Raw genomic sequence first — 16,352 nt, forward strand, 5'->3', positions numbered from 1 at the left:
AAAAAAAAAAATAAAATAAAAATAGAATGTCGTTTGCTTGTTTTCATTCTTCCTTTTGATTTTTCCCCTTGGCCCATAATTGGGCATGTCAAAGTCGTCAGCCCGCCTTCCCTCCTTCCTTCTCTTCATAGGACATTGCTTTAGCATTTGCTCGATAGTATATATGTGTATGTATATTTATAGGAGGTACAACCACTACCACTAGACACGTACATGTTGTTTTTTTTTGGGTTTTTTTTTTTTTTTTTTTTACCTGTTTTGTCTACGCAACACCCACACAAAATCGATGCACGAGTTGGTCGCGATGACACCACATGGCAAGATACATCTCCTTCTTGTTTCCTTTTTATGTGGCTCTCTCAATTGCTGTTTAAAAAGACGACAATAGTACGTAGTTTTGAAACGCACACGCAGACAACAAAATTTGATTGATTTACATGCCATCTTTGTATGACACAGTTATATATGCCCCCCCCCCCCCCGTATTGATTTGCATCTCCAGTCATTTTGAACGTTTTTTTTTTTTTCATGTCATGAATGATCACACATTCTTTCGTCTTCTTCCCACAAACCAATTTTTCCATTCCTTTTTTTTTTTTCTTCATTGAAAAATACAGAATTCTCTTTTCAATAAAAAAACAAAACAAAATTAAATCGAATCGTTTTTTACGTCCTTCCAAATGCGTTTTGCCTGTTAGAAAATGTTCCAGGTCCTACTGATTGGGGTGTACCCACGCACCCAAAGCCCGATTAGCATAAACTGAGGCCTGGTGGTTTGAACGATAGGCTGACCATCTGTTTTTGACTGCTACACCGGATGACGGGGCGCTCGACGACGAGTGTAGTGCTTGTAAGTCGAACGCATTCTCACAGACCCAATTTCTCTGGGCGTGCGTCCGTGTGTGTGTGTGTGTGTTGGCTTCGAACCAGTTGGTCAATCCGGTCACGTTCCATGCGACCGGCGCACATGTTATCAAAGGCGGAGAAACAAACGAGAAGATATAGGCTTCTGTCGCGTAAGGAGGTGCAGTTCTTAAAAACAAAAACAAAAACGAAAAATAAAAGAAAAACTCTGTGTGAGTATAGTTTTGAATAAGCTAATCGTGAATACTCGGCAGCTTAAAAAGAAACAAAAAATACGAAGGGATGCAGTTGACATTAAATAGTCTGAAGCGGATCTCATTTGGTATGCCCTCCCGTCATCATTGGCATTCTTTTTCTTTCTTTCTTTCTTTTTTTTTTTTTTTTTTTCATTCTTTCCCTCCCCCCATGTTCTTCTCTTTTCTCTCTTTTTGTTGTTTTTTTTTCTTCTTTCGTTTAATAATTTCACCTTCAACGAGCTTTTGGCCGCTTGCATTTGACATGTCGTACATTTGAATAACCGTCGGCCATGTCGAGAGCGTACCAATGTACATCATTTCGCATCGGTGCATTTCGAAACGAAAAAGATATAGACTGTCTACGTTGCGTACAGCTTTTGTGTGTTTTGCTGTCCGAAAAAGAAGAAGAAGAAAGAAGAAAAACATGTGATGGAAGGCGAATTAAAGCGTGGGAAATGTTGATGAGCTGAGGCGTCCGGGCAGTTTTGACTTGATTTCTATACACAAATAAATGGATAATATACACAACGCTGTTTTAAATGGCTGCCCGGTGGTATATAGTACAGCCATTTACGAAAGCAAAATGCGACGGCTCTTCCACCAAAAAAAAAAAAAAAAAAAAAAAAATATGAAGGGGTGTCCAGAGACGAAGGCACACGGCGCGTCCCGAGTTTTATCGAGCGAGCGGAGGATCCATAAAAAGTGTTTACTCATTAGCCAGTCCTATTGACTATAACACTATATATAGGGCCACGAGCAACAGCAGTCAGCGTGTTGGCTGCATTTATATGTTCTGATGGCAAAAGATAATCTTTATTTAAATAAGAAAGAAGAAGAGCGAGCTGTGCCGGTGGAAGTTGAACGGCAAAACACATGTTGCCGTTTTCTTCTTTCTTTTCAGAACGTATTTTTACAGCGGGACAGAGAGTTAAAAAAAAAAAAAAAAAAAAAAAACGAATGTGATGGATGGAACAAAAATGAAAAAAAAAAAAAATATTTCTCTCCCTTTTCTCCTGTATAGTTTTCTATTCTCTCTCTCTCTCTCTCTGTGATAGTTATGTATTTTCCCCATTTACCAATCCCCCCCCCCCTTTTCTGTTCAGACTGCGACTGCTGGACAGGTGGGCGATTTGTCACCAGCTCATATACGAATGGGAGCACAGGTAAGAGCTGGCCCTTTTTTTTTTTTTTTCATTTTATTTTATTTTATTTTTTTTTTTTTGCCTCGGTTTGTGTTTTGTTTTGTTTTGTATTTTTCTCTCGCTGTGTTGAAGGCCCCCCTGGCGACCAGGTTATTGAGCAAGCCGGCTCGCTTCGGCGCGATTGGATCGCAGTCGGGGTCTTTAACAAAATAAATGGGACGCGATTACAAGTTTTCCTTTTTTTTTTTTTTTTTTCTTTCTTCGAATCAAGTGCAAAAGGATTTCTTTTTTTTTTTTTTTTAAATAAAAAATATAAAACGCATTTTTGAGTTGCTGTGTTTCAGGATTTTAGACGTCATTCATTTTACACTTTCGGCAAAGCGAAGGGGTCATTAAGAACGCCTAATGTTACATCCATTTCTCTCAGCACACTTGTTCTTTTTTTGTGTGCGTAAAGCTTTCCGCTCGTAAGCTCCAGGAGAATGTCGATTCATTAACGCGATTAGACCTGTCCAAAGTTGTTCTTATTCATTTTTTTAGAGGGGGGGGGGGGGGGGGCTTCGCTATTTCTTTTTTTTTTTTTTTTTTTTTTTCCACGTAAATAAAATCGCATGCTTCATCTTTGTCTTGATGCTTGACGCAGTTTACAAGATAACGTACGAGCAATGTACAGCCTAATGGCTAAATACAATGTCGAAAGCGTTTAAAAAAAAAAAAATAAAAAATAGCGAGAAACGCTCTATAAATACGTGCCGCTCACGAATTTCCAGTTGCCCCTCATTCTAGCGTGTGTGCATACAAATATGGAGCTTTTAGCAGACCGGTAAAGTAGAGTGGCCCGTCTTCTCTCTATACATCCCTCTTTCGTCAGAACTGGTTCCCCTTCACCGGTTCCCCAATCAGACTCCTGATGACTCACAAAGTGACAAATGAATCAATCGTTTTTTTTTTTTTTTTTTTTTTTTTTTTTTTTTGCTAATTTGAATTTGAGTTATTTATAAAGCGTCTATAATCTATTTTATTCTAAAAGCAATGAAGGTCTAAACATTCGGAATTGATTCTGAATTTTGTAATTTTTTTACAGCTGCAAAACATTGGACCAACATTCCTGACCGGTTTGTTTTTCGACGGAAATACAAGAAAACAATAAAAAAAAAAAAAATGATAATAGAGACTTCTCAATAGATCGTCTTTTTTTTTTTTTTGTGGTAGACAAAAGAACAAGGGGGGGGAAGTGAGTGCTAATAACAATTCAAACTATTGCTTCGGTTATACACTTCATTTGACCGTGAATATTTCGCACTTGGTTATCCATCTCTCTCTCTCTCGTTCGGTTAACTCCTCAATTGTTTTGTGTTTTTTTTTTTTCCCCATTTTTGTTTTGTTCCCTTCGGTGTGTGTGTGAGCTAAAGAAAAAAGATGGCCATTGAACAACACCTTCCTGTCTATATCTGGCGATGATAAACATTCTACGTCATAAATAATAAATAAAATGGTTTGAAAGAGAGAGAATGGATAAGCTCTCGTTCATAGATGTGTCGTTTAACAAAAGGCCTTTTTTATTATTTTTTTTTTTCCCCCTTAAAAAGAGAGTTGAAATAGAAAGGTGGTGGGGAGGAAAGGCAGAAGTCCTTTGCTGACCGCTTGAGGTTCATGAAAAGTAATTGATCGTGCGTCAAGGACCTGGTCAAAAGAGAATTCATCACCTGACCAACGAGCAGTGACCAATACAAAAAATCGAGATGCCCTTTTTTTTTTTTTTCATTTCCTTTTGAACAGCCCCCGCGTATATATTCTTTATTATTTCCCACTTGTTTTGTATTATTACGTGCACCATATTTTGAAAACATCGATGTGATAAATGAGGTGCTCGAAGGCACGCAGAGAAGGTTTCGATGATGCGATTTCACAACTGCGGAGCCCCACGTCTTTATGGACAAACAATAGCCGCGATTTTTTTTTTTTTTCTTCTGACACATCGTTTCAACTTTGTTTTATTTTAAAGGTTGATGGCGGGTTTGTAAGACCTAAAAAAAAAAAAGGCTAAAAGCATTAACGAGCATTTCCCTTCTTGTATGTGCGACGACAATAGGCCTCGCACAACAATGAGACGGCTGAAAAAAAATTGAAGAAGTTCTTCTCGTTCCTGTTGCTCCGACACCTTTTTTTTTGTGTGTGTGTTGCTTTTTATTCAATAGCTCTTAGCAAACTCATTTCAAGGTGATTTTGGGCCGATTGAAAGGCACGCTCGATTAGATTTGGCGATTATCTCACGTTTTTTTTTTTTCCAAAGAAGCGATTTGGGTTTAAACTTGGCTATCACGTGTTGTCACTATCTATAAAGTTTTTCATTTAAAAAAAAAAAATCTATTGTCGTGAAATATATTTATATAAAAAAAAAGAAGAAGAAGCTCGAATTTTAAAGAAGTGTGTACGTGTTGTCCCGCACGCCTTATCCCCTCCCGCTGGCTTCGTTTTGTTTTGGTCGAAAGCTCCGGCTGACGCGATGACTTGGCTGCTCGAAGTTTGTGCAGAGCTGGATCATTGCACCCAACAGAGCACGCAACAACAACAACAACACAACTCACACACGTATTTGCGGGTAGGGAAGGGGGGGTTGGAGGCTTTTGTTAAGTACACTCAAAAAATCGAAGTGAAGAGAAGAAAACTAAAAGAATTGAAATGAGGAACATGCGCGCAACGGGGGGACACATTGTTCAACTCAAAGAACAGGAAAATCGATCCGTCTGTTGAGGGACCAACACGGGACATCAACTTGGAGGTTAATTACATCGACGGTTATGATTTGTATTGCTTTTATTCAGCTTTCGAAAAGGTCAATTTACGAGTCGTTTCGTTTTTCTCAGAAATAATTTTTCCAACGTTGTCCTTCTTTTTTTTTTTTTTTAAATTAATCAACTGATCGAGTTGATGTGAGAGCAAAAGAAAAGAACATCAATAGAAACACACAAACCACCGATTTTTTGCTGATTAATTTCAACGACAACACAATAGATAGGTCCCCTACCCCACGTCCATTTGCGGCCGGTCGTGAATAACGCGGAACCGGAGCAGCTCGAACCCAAATTCGATTGCCCGCTGACTTGTCTCTTTCCTTCCCCTTTTCCTCCCTTTTTTTTTTTCTTAAATATAATTTCAACCCCCTTCCTTTGTTGTTTGAAATATTGACTACCATCTTTCAAGTAAACGATTGGATATCTTCCCTATTCTTATATTTTTTGGTCTTGTTTGTGTTGTTTCGCGGCGAGCGTGTCGAAAAAGAAATGAAAAGAGGCGGAGAGTCGCGTCTTTGATGAAGCGTGGAAACATTTGTAACGCGGAAATAGCTATTCCCCCCCCCCCTCTCTTTCTCTCTTTTTTTTCGACTGGAACAACAACGGGAAAGAAAATATGTTTCTCGCCCCCCTCTTGCTTCCAAAGAAAAAAAAAACGAACGCGCGCCCAGCATGGAGGAATCCCGAAGATCGACTTTTTAGAAACAAACAACACAAACAAAAACGAAACTCATTTTGGCTGCTGGAATTTATTATTTTTTTTTTTGAAAAAAGCCCATGCCTTACAATTCTTCTTGCCCTATTCGTCCGTTAGAGGCTTTCGAGATTTTGACTTTAGTTAATCAAAGTCAAACGTGTTGGCTATTTTTTCTGTTCGGGACTAAAAAAAAAAAAAAGTCCAGTTGGGGGGGGAATCAGCACAGCAAAGCAAATGGAAGCTCGCACTTGTTCCAGCCAACGCCTCTTTTGTAATTCTACAACACCAAAGGATTTTTTTTTTTTGTTGAGTTTAACGTATTATTTTCACAATACAAAATCCTGCAGCGCAAAAACGTTTAGTATATTATTAGCCGTGAATTTGAATTTGTAATTTTTCTTTGCTGCGTCGATTGCCTTTTATTGACACTCGAACGGCTGTCGATTTCTATAAGGAAGTTTACAAGACCGAAACGACGCACGGCCACGAAACGTGGGCCCCTCTCGACTGTCTCTCTCTCCCTCTATATACTTATAGAGAGAAGTATATCGCCCGTCAGTCGTGATGAATTATCCCACGCTGCGTTTTCTATATCCTTCAAGAGTTAGATGGGGGGGGGGGGGGGGGGGGGGGGGGGGGGGCGAACTCTCGATCGGATCGGCTTGTTTGTTTTTTTGGCCCGGGTCTTTTTTTTTTTTTTTTAACTTGATCAATGTTTACATATTCTTATTCAGAATATGTTACCTTCCCCGCACGTATTGATTGGGAATCAGTTGTTATTGATAACACCGTGAGAAGCGTCTAACCTGATTGATTGTGGTCTGTTGGCTGCCGGCTGGCATGTTGGGGCTCGTCCGTACGTGAGCGAACATAAGTTTTCTATTCCGATACAACCAAAAACAACCAAGCCCCTCCACACAACACAAAGGACAAAAAAAAAACAGTCTAAATATACATATTATTGTGTACACACATCGTATATTTTTTTTCGTAAATTTCTTTTTCTCGCCTAAAATAGGAGCTCCCAATATCAAGTCTAGTATAGCCTTGTCAAATTCGATTTTTCTTCGTCGTCTATACTGCAGACGATTTTTAATGTCTCCCCTCCCTCTTTTTTCTTCTTCTAAACGAATTTTTTTTTTTTTTAAATCTCTTTTTAGTCTAGCGATGAATAATAATCGCCATTCATTGGATTTGATTTAGTTTTTCTTTTTTGCCTCTAGGCTTTTTCTTGTGCCGTTGGACAAAATTTGAATGCGCATTCAATTTTTTTTTTTTTTTTTTTGTGGAGGATATCAAGTGATATCTTATCAAAAGTTATAGAAACGTCCTCTTTTTATCCGGCTCAATGGGTCAGACACCCCCCCCCCCCTTTTGATCCCGAGAGCTCTTTATGTCTCTTCTTCTTCCAAACGCGCTGAACTCATCTTGCTCTGCAGCAAGAGTCATACAAGGCGACTCATATAAAAACAGCCATCAGCCAGAAGTAAAGCTCGTCGTAATGCTATCGCCCATAACGGCCAGCCGGACACACCATTCGACGCTCAAACTCAGTGGACTGAGCCCGAGTTATTGCGCAACTGATAGGGAGCCCACCCTTCTTCTTTTTTTTTTTTTTTTTTTTCTTTCTCCCTCCTTAACGTATTAAAGAAGCTATTCACTTATTATTTACAAAGAACATATGAGGATTCACGTAATAAAATTCTAATGTCGTCATCAATTCGAAATAGTTCGTATTTTTTCAATCCGCTTGGCGTCTAGTCACACACACACACACAAATCAAATAAGCCGAAAATAAGCACAGAAACTTATATCTTTGGAGGCTGTACTTATATAGATGGATAATCTCCAAGTCGCATTCTAATCATCACACATTTGTGGATGGCGCAGGAAAGCAAAAGAAATGCATCCGTGTGTGTCTATTTCTCTATTTTCTGTTAGACACGAGGGGAAATGGAGGCGCGTTTTCTCTTTTGTTTGACGTCAATCCAGTTTTTCCTTATCGGGTCAAAATGGCCGTGGTGGTGGTTGCATAGAGAAAATGTTAATAGCCCAGCCAAACGGCCATAAAGTTGTGCGCGCAGCATCAGCACTGGACGCGCTAGCCGGGCATCTCGGGGGCCGCTAAGGCCAACTCGTCAAACAGCCCGCCGCCGCTCATAACTTTTGATGGCAATGGCGCGCTAATACTGCGACTAAAGGTATATGCACTGCCATCACATACACATAGAAACGCACAACAGAAAGTCACAAGCCCGGCCAGGTGAATGTGTACATAAGACGCTTCTGGACACTCACGTTTCTTCGTCCAGATTAAAAAACACAAGAAGAAAACGTTCAACCTTGTGGCAGCACGTCCCGCCGCAATAGTCTAATCAAAAACTTTGGGCTCTGCCCCGTATAGACCTTCGCATCTCTCTCTTTCTCATACAGTATGTAAAAAAAAAAAAAAAACAAATGAAAAAATAATGACTTGATTTGGGTAACTTATTATTTCTTTTTCTAACCCGACTTTCTTTGACTTGACTTGCAGGCTTCTCGTCTTCTCTGTTTGCCTTCCATCGTTTCCACCTCTCCAATTTTCTTTCGTAGTTCTTTGTCAGACACAAATGGACTGGCAACCCCTCGCTGTGATGGAGAACCGTGTCGGATGCTGGCCTGAGCCAAGAGCGCACCTTTCATTTAGATCCCTTACCAACCACCATGATGGTGTGTGGTGGAATGTAATACCTGCGCAATGTCCATCACGCTCGATCATCACCGCATATATGGTTTGGACTTGTTTCTTTTTTTTTTTTTTCTTTTTGGAGGGGGGCTGCCATAGTCTTAGTGGACGGTATATACACAATGAAAAGCACCTGCAGGGGCCCCACTGTCGAGAGAACGGCTGAATGTTTGCTGTTAAAGAAATGGGAGAGAAGTGGCCTAGCTGAAGCGGTTCGCCGACTTTGTTCTTACAGCCATCAAACAGCAATTAACGTGTTGGACGTGTACAAGTCGACTGGACAAAAGAGGGCAATTACCTTCTCCCCTTTTATTTTTCTTATGCTCTTTTCACTCGGGCCCAGGTATTTTTGTTTTTTGTTTTTTTCTTAAGAAAGAGAGAGAGCTCTTCCTAATCAAGACGTAATCACGCGCTGGATATTAATTCCGGCCGCATTCTTTCTTTATTGAGAGGCCGATGAAAAGAAAGGCAAGAGCGTGTTGTAGAACTGCAAAAAAAAAAAAAATAAGAAAATAAGAGAAAGAATATGATGAAATGAGATCAAAATCTTTTGCTTTCAGATATGAATTTTCATGTATGACGAAAGACGGGAGCTCTTTCCGAAAGAAGTTGAGAAACAGACGGTAGCACGTACAGCAGCCCTTTTAGCCAGCGTGAGTGTGTGTGTGTGTGTGTGTGTTGTGGCGGCATCATTTAAACGCGATTCAAGGTTATTAATAATATTCCCACTTCGCTCACCAACGTGTGTGTGTGTGTGTCTCGTGTACGTGTGTTTGTGTGTGCGTCTTTGTAAGAGCGAATGTGTCTACCTTGCCCGTGCGTGTGTGGTGAATCTATTGAACAAACGCAGAAAAAAGAAGGGGGGGGGGGATGCTGTCGAGTCTTTCCATCCAACACCTGCTGCTCTTCTTCGGCTGTTACGAAACCCGGTCGCATACACACGTCCTTCTTCCCTTACTCGATTTACGGCCCAAAATTTTTATAAATAAATATGTGGACGAACAGAAGAAAAGATGCTGCATTTATTCCCATTTAAAAACCCCTTTTTCTTTTCTATCTTTCTGAGGTACACTGGTGAGCAAAGACATTTTTTTTTTTTTTTCAAAAGCCACAGCTACCAGTTTATGTCTACACACACACACACACAGCGAGTTCAAAGTGTGTAGTTGAGGTAGGAGAAGGGGAGAGTCAGGTGAAATTTATCTGACAGATTAATAACCACCGAAGTAGGTATATAGGAGGAGGTGCTTCTGCTGGACGGCCGGAGAGAGCGAGAGAGAGAGATGGCCAAGCTTTCTTTATCAAAAAAAAAAAAAAAATGTGTATAATGTGACGCGCGTTTCGACGGAGCCACTGGCGATGATGATGATGATGCTGGGCTGCTGGGCATGCAGGACAAAAGATTTATAAAAAGACGTGAAGGAAAAGGAGGGGGGAGGGCTAGATGGAGAATGGCTTTAAGGCAAACCCAGCACGGCCAAAAACATATTCAAGGAAAATAAAAGGGTTTTTTGCTCGACACCTTTAGTTTCGGTATTTTTTGTCCGTTCGGGAAAAAAAAAAAAAAGAAAGAAATATTTAAAGGGCCATCTCTATATACGCCGGTGCATGAGTTAATTGTTCATAAAAGGCCATCAGTAGAATAAGGACGAGAGCTAAAAGGAGAGCCGAAACAATCTAAACTATACTACCGAGTACTCAAACTCTCTTACGGTTTCTTCTCCCCCCCCCCCCTTCCTTTTCTTTTCTTGTTACGTATACATATTTCTTGAGCTTTTGTTATCAGGGAATTATAATAAAGCTTATTCGTCTGTGTGAGTTGCTCAGTCGGAGCGAGTTGACCGTCTGTTGCAGCTGATGTGAAAAGAATATAAACGAAATTCAAGGCTCTTTTCATAGTTTTATTGGACAAAGGGAAAAAGGAGCAATCATCTCTGACCAGAACACACGTAGTCTCACGACATTCACGTGTAAAAATTGATTCAAGTTTAAAATTGAAATCGATATACAAGAATTTCGTTTCCGGACTTTTCCACCACCTCATTAGCATCAGAATAATAAACAAATTCAGAGCTTACTTATTTATTCTCTTTTATTATTTACCTGCTTTAAAATGATACGCCGGAAGACGTGGGAAGCTAACAAACGCGGGTGATAGATCTATTACAAACATTTCTTTTTTTTTTTTCTTTTTAAACAATATGGCCTTCCGATTCTCTCTCTCTCTCTCTCACGCGTTGAGTAGATATGTGGCGTGTTGTTGTTGACAGCGGAAACGAACGTTTCTTTTCAATTCATTTTGCTGTTGTTGTTGTGGTCTGTTAGCAAGGTGGGGAGTGTAGGAAAAAAAAAGAGAGGAGAGACATGATGAGACATTTTCACGCACCTTTTGCCTTACTCCCCCTCTGTCACATTGACATTCATCCTTCTTCCCCTCGTAAACACAGACGTGCAGTCTACATATTTATGTCTGTAATAACGCACACACCTTTCGTTTTTTTTTTTTCTTTTTTTTTTTGATTCACATCAGAAGCAACGGTGTTGTACTTATAGTAGTGCACATCCTCTCCGTCTGTCTCTGTCCTATCCCGCACACACACACATCCCATTAGCCGTCTATTCATCTTTTGTCAATCTCCCCCCCCCTACCTCTCAGTGTATTGACTCTATCCTATTTTTCTCTATTCTCTAATTGTACATGATCCACAGGTATACACACGAAATGGTAGCAAAAAAAAAAAAAATGTGAGTAGAACAGGTAGAGCACACACGACGGTAACATCAGGCCAGAAGGTGCGCGATGTGTGTGTGTGGCAATGAGGAAGGTAAAAAAAAAAAACTAAAAGGGTGGGGAGGGGGGTTAAAGAGGGGCGGATCATAATGTGTGTGAGTCTAAAATGGAACGTTGATAGACGAGGGCACAAGTGTGAACAGTATGTTGAGTACTCAATAGCACTTTTTATCCCGGAAGTTGAACTAGGACGCGCGTTTGTTTGGTGTACAAACGTGTATCTATATAGCACAGAATTTGGAAATGGATCTGCATTTGTTTTGTTCTTGTGTCCACCAACCTTCTGGCAGCCGGCCTTGACGTAACGAGTGCTGGGGATGGATTGCTGTATACAGATCCATCGTTAGCAGCCTCTTCACTGGGACAAACAATAGTTTTCAACTGACAAGCTGATGTCATGTTCCTATGACACTGTGCTTCCGTTTGAGGATCACACGATCCATTAGCATACAAAAGAAGATTCAGCTCATTTATTCATAAGTTTGTTTTCGATGTTAAACGAAATTCATTTTTGAAATTGTTGTATTTACGGAATCAAAATTTAAACCGATTGATTTGTTAATCTTCTTTTTCCGGCCAGGAGTCAGGAATGTGTGGAATGACCTACATGTAAATTGACCCCGAATTGACAGGAACATCAATAGCCCTCCCCCCCCCCCCCCCCCCATCAACTTTGCCTGGCACATCAACAATATTTTGACTTTCGAATTGGCGGACGGCCAATAATCTGACAGTCGAATAAACACCACTAATCCTCCTATAGACCCCGTACCTTGCTGACTACATATGTACATCCAACAACAATAATAAAGAAGAAAAAGGACGACTATATCAGGTTTTTAAAAAATCAAAAGATAATAAAAGAAAACAGCCTATACCTTTTTTTTTTTTTTACCTTTGGGATGTCATTGTTAACGACAATAACTCGCATGATCATCCGCGACAATTTTTAACATAGAAATTCTGGATGGAACTACATCAATTCCTCTTCTTGCCGGCCCATTGATCGCTTCATGTGTGAATGCACTTTTGCTGCCTATACAACAATTTTTGTATATAGGGCCGGGGTAATGATAGGTGTCTAGTTTTCTGTGTGTGTGTGTGTATATCCTCCACTCTCAGTCCGCATACCTGTCAGCACCGTTTTTTTTAAGTAGATTTTTTTTTTTTTCATGCGTCTGTTCTCCGTTTGACAACATCAACCGGATGATGTGATGAGTAGCGAAATGTATAGAAATCAAGACCTACTAAGCTATTTGACATTCATACGTCAACATATTTGGAAATGTTTGAAGGGAAACGACTCTTCCGGCTGTTATAGTAAATTGTATTTCTAATTCATCAAAATTCCGCAGATGTCCAATGAGTGAAAGCGCACAACATTTTTTGGCTTGGGAAATTGTAAGGCAAGAAAAATTTTTCAGGTTATTTTGACGTTGAATCGATTATCGAAATAGAAGGACCACACCATCAGATGACTGGGCGCTTCATAAAACCCTGGAAAAAAAAAAGGCATAGATCTCACAATGGATGTAGTAGCAGCATGAGGAACTGTTGAATCAACTCTGATGAATAGAATTAGATGGGTTATTGAAGCTCCCCCGCCCCTCCAGACACACAGTGAGCACAAATATTATGAATCCGTATAGAGTCGACGACGTTTGTTACGTACAAGAAAAAACAAAATTGAATACGGACAGTCGTGTTTCTAACAAGTAAATACAACACTGAGGAGAGAAAATCCTTTAGAAAATATAGCGGGACCGTGATGCTATAGTATAAATATGTGTATATAACTCTCGACAAACGTGTGCTTGTTGGTGGTCGCCTCTATACAGAACGTGGACAATCCAAGATGAGCCAGCAAAGACTTCAAAAATCATCATCAAGTGGCTATTGAAAGAGAAATTTTTTTTTTTTTTATTCAAAAAGGAAGAAGCTAAAAAATAAAAGGAGGGGGGCTGGTGATATAATCCTCGCAGCTAGCAGCCTAAACAGAGTATTATAACGCATCACGGCGGCCGTTATGTATTAAGAAAAAAAAAAAAAAAAAAAAAAAAATCAAGCTCTGTTTGTTCAACTTGCCTCGATTCTTGTAGCTCCTCCCCCTTTCTAGCGAATTGAAAAAAAAAAAGGAAGAGCAGCAAACTCTTCTCATTCGATCATTGACGACGACGTTGATTTCGATTGTCTGCCGAGAAGAAACGTTTCTGCTTCATCACGCACGACGACGACGACGAACCCGGCGGGAACGACGAGCACCTAAAAGAGTGGAGGGGGAGGAGGAGGAAAGAAAAAAAAAAAAAAAAAAAAAAAGAGAAAAAGAGCGCACCATCATTCTCCGATAGGTCGATCAAACACGGACTCCAGAACATACAGAAAGAATAGCGAGCCTTACAAAATAAAAATCAAAAGGAGAAAATCAGTTTTACTATGAGTTGCTTTTGCTGTATGTATCTACCTCATTCTTTTTTCTCTGACAGAGAAAAGTTAGTTATATACGCACAGGATAATGGAATCTCCTTTTACGGAGTGAACAACAAGTGGCAGGTCGAAGCGGCAATGCCAGAGAGGGGCCAAAAAAAGAAAAAAAAAAAAAAAGCTTCTTCTTCGACTATTTTTTAATTCCGAGTCTCGCACTGTAATTACAGGCCTGTCCGTATAGCTCACGTGTCAAACGCCGCAAAGTCCCGGCCAGCTGCGCACCCGTTTTCGGGGCCTACTGGTGTGCGCACATCATCCAGGTAAAGCTCGTCGGCGTGCGGCTAGCGCCATTCATCACACACAACCTTTTTTTTTTTTCGAGTATCTTTTCTTAGAGGCAGAAGCCAAAAAAATACTTGAACTCTTCGGACATACACTTCTGAATAATCAAACAGTTCTTTTGCATACCGTCACAAACTACTGCGGTAAAGAGAAAAAAAAAAAAAACCCGACCTGCTGTTACGTGTACCTTTTAGCTGAGGCTGTTATTGTTATACGTTCGTTGGGAGCTTGTCAGTTGACGGCTAAAGGGTGGCCAATTTTCTTAAACTAACCACCGTGTCCTTTTTTTTTTTCTCTTTCTTTTTTTCTCACCTCATTAAATTTAGGCAAAACAAATTCTGCGTTGTTGGGTTCCGTACTTGCCGAGTGCCAAGGTGAGTGAGCTTTTGTTTGTGTACATGCGCACCTTTTGATGGATCATCAGTTGATATGAAATGTTGTTTCTCACGGTACGGCACAGTGCCCACACTATCGGCTCGTGAAAAAAAAAAAATCCTTGTTGAATAATTTATATTAAGTTCACGCGTGATTCGCTACCGTTAAATGCAATAGCATTCGCAGACGAAGCGATTGGTCGCGGGAAGAAAAAAAAAAAACAGAAATTCCTGACGTCAACATATGTCTTGTTGATTCGATTAAATTGCGCCTGTAACGAATTCGAAATAAACTCAAAGGGGCAATCTCTTCGAGCTAAGGGCGGAGCGGACGGGGCCGCATAAATATAATCTAACGGTAATAATAACAGAGAATTGTTGCTTGTTTATTCAACGTTTAACGCTGCGACGAACACACCGGCCCCTGTGTGTGTCATGGGGAAGTGAGTTGACATTCTCATTAGCGGACGGCTTCCTTTTTAAACTTGCAACTTCTTCTTTTTACAAGAAAGAGGTGATGCTTATATTTGTTAGGAATTAAAAAAAAAAAAGAAAATCTATTTACAACTTACCGAGCGTGAAAATGAATAGGCGTTGGCGGCGTCGTTCAATGTCATCGTCGACGTCAGCTCAACCCTTCCAAAGCCTGAGATATACATGTTCGCTAGCTCATCGTTTTCTTTTAACCGCACCTAGTCTAATTTATTGTTAACGGCCCTCCCTTTTGAATGTTGCCCACACCCAGCGGTCTACGTCTCATTAGACTATGCCTGATTTAATCCCGCCGTGTTTCCTACCTGCCGATTTCTGACACGACTAGGTTTGAAAACGGCATCCGCAACACGGAACGCCTGAAAAAAAAAAAAAAAAAAAATAAGAAAAGTGAAGTACTCTTTTGTTTTTTAACGGTGGCCAACAACACATATTCACGTCGTAAAAATTTTTTTTTTTTTTTTAGTAGAGACTCGAAATTATCGACCGCAAAGTTGTGAAAGTGACAGGCGGACACGGACACGGACATGAACAGAGAAAACGAGCAGTTTTCTTTCGTTTAATTTCCTCGCGTCCGACAAGCAAAAAAAAAAAAAAGGTCGAAAAGGCATTTCAGATACCAAATATTAGGACTAGTCGTTAAAAAGGGGGAAAGAAAAAAAAAAAGGAATTTTTAATTGCGCACGGAGAATGAACGAAGGAGAGCACAAGATTTTTAACTCTTTTTTTTTTTTTTTTTTTGTTAAAGAAAAAAAAAAAAAATCTGATCTGGTCCGTTATATTTATTGCCATCGTCATTATCAGGTAAATAGAACGCGGCCTGAATTCGTGATGCCATCCCGTTCGAAAACAGAATAGACAGTCCTGCTGAGTTGAGAAATGAGACGGGGGGGGGGGTGTTTAGCAAACGCGCGCTAGAGAGACAGACGCAATCAACCAGATGACAATGTATAGTAGAAGAATAAGAAGTTGAGGGCGATTTTGGGGAGACTCCGATGAGCACACACACGCACCAACTATTTAAAAGACGTTTGAGATATCTTCCGATTTATGTAGTTACCCGCCGGTCACGACCGTCACGGCAACACAACGAGGCCGAATTTTTGGCCGGAGCTTTCCTGTATTAAAAAGGGGATTGAAGTTTGCGGTCAATTAACACAACCCGACGGGCTGCTGCTTCTCTGCGCAATAGCTGCCGACGCCGACACGCTGGACATTAAAAAAGGAGAGAAGAAGAGGCCCATGAAAATAAATAAATGAAATGAGTCCGGCAACAGGTGATTTCGTCTTGCTGTGCCGGCCCGCTCCATTATCCATTCCCGCGCGTGATGTGTGAATTCATCCATTCGAGAGCGCGCGGGGAAGCTGTCGCGGGAAGAAAAAATAAATAAATAAAGGTTAAAAAAAAAAAAAAAGAAGAAAACGAAAACATGTTCTTTCTTTCTTTTCTTTTTTTTTTTGACCAGCTC

The sequence above is a fragment of the Daphnia carinata genome, chromosome 7 (assembly GCF_022539665.2).
Source record: "Daphnia carinata strain CSIRO-1 chromosome 7, CSIRO_AGI_Dcar_HiC_V3, whole genome shotgun sequence".
Lineage (NCBI taxonomy): Eukaryota > Metazoa > Arthropoda > Branchiopoda > Diplostraca > Daphniidae > Daphnia > Daphnia carinata.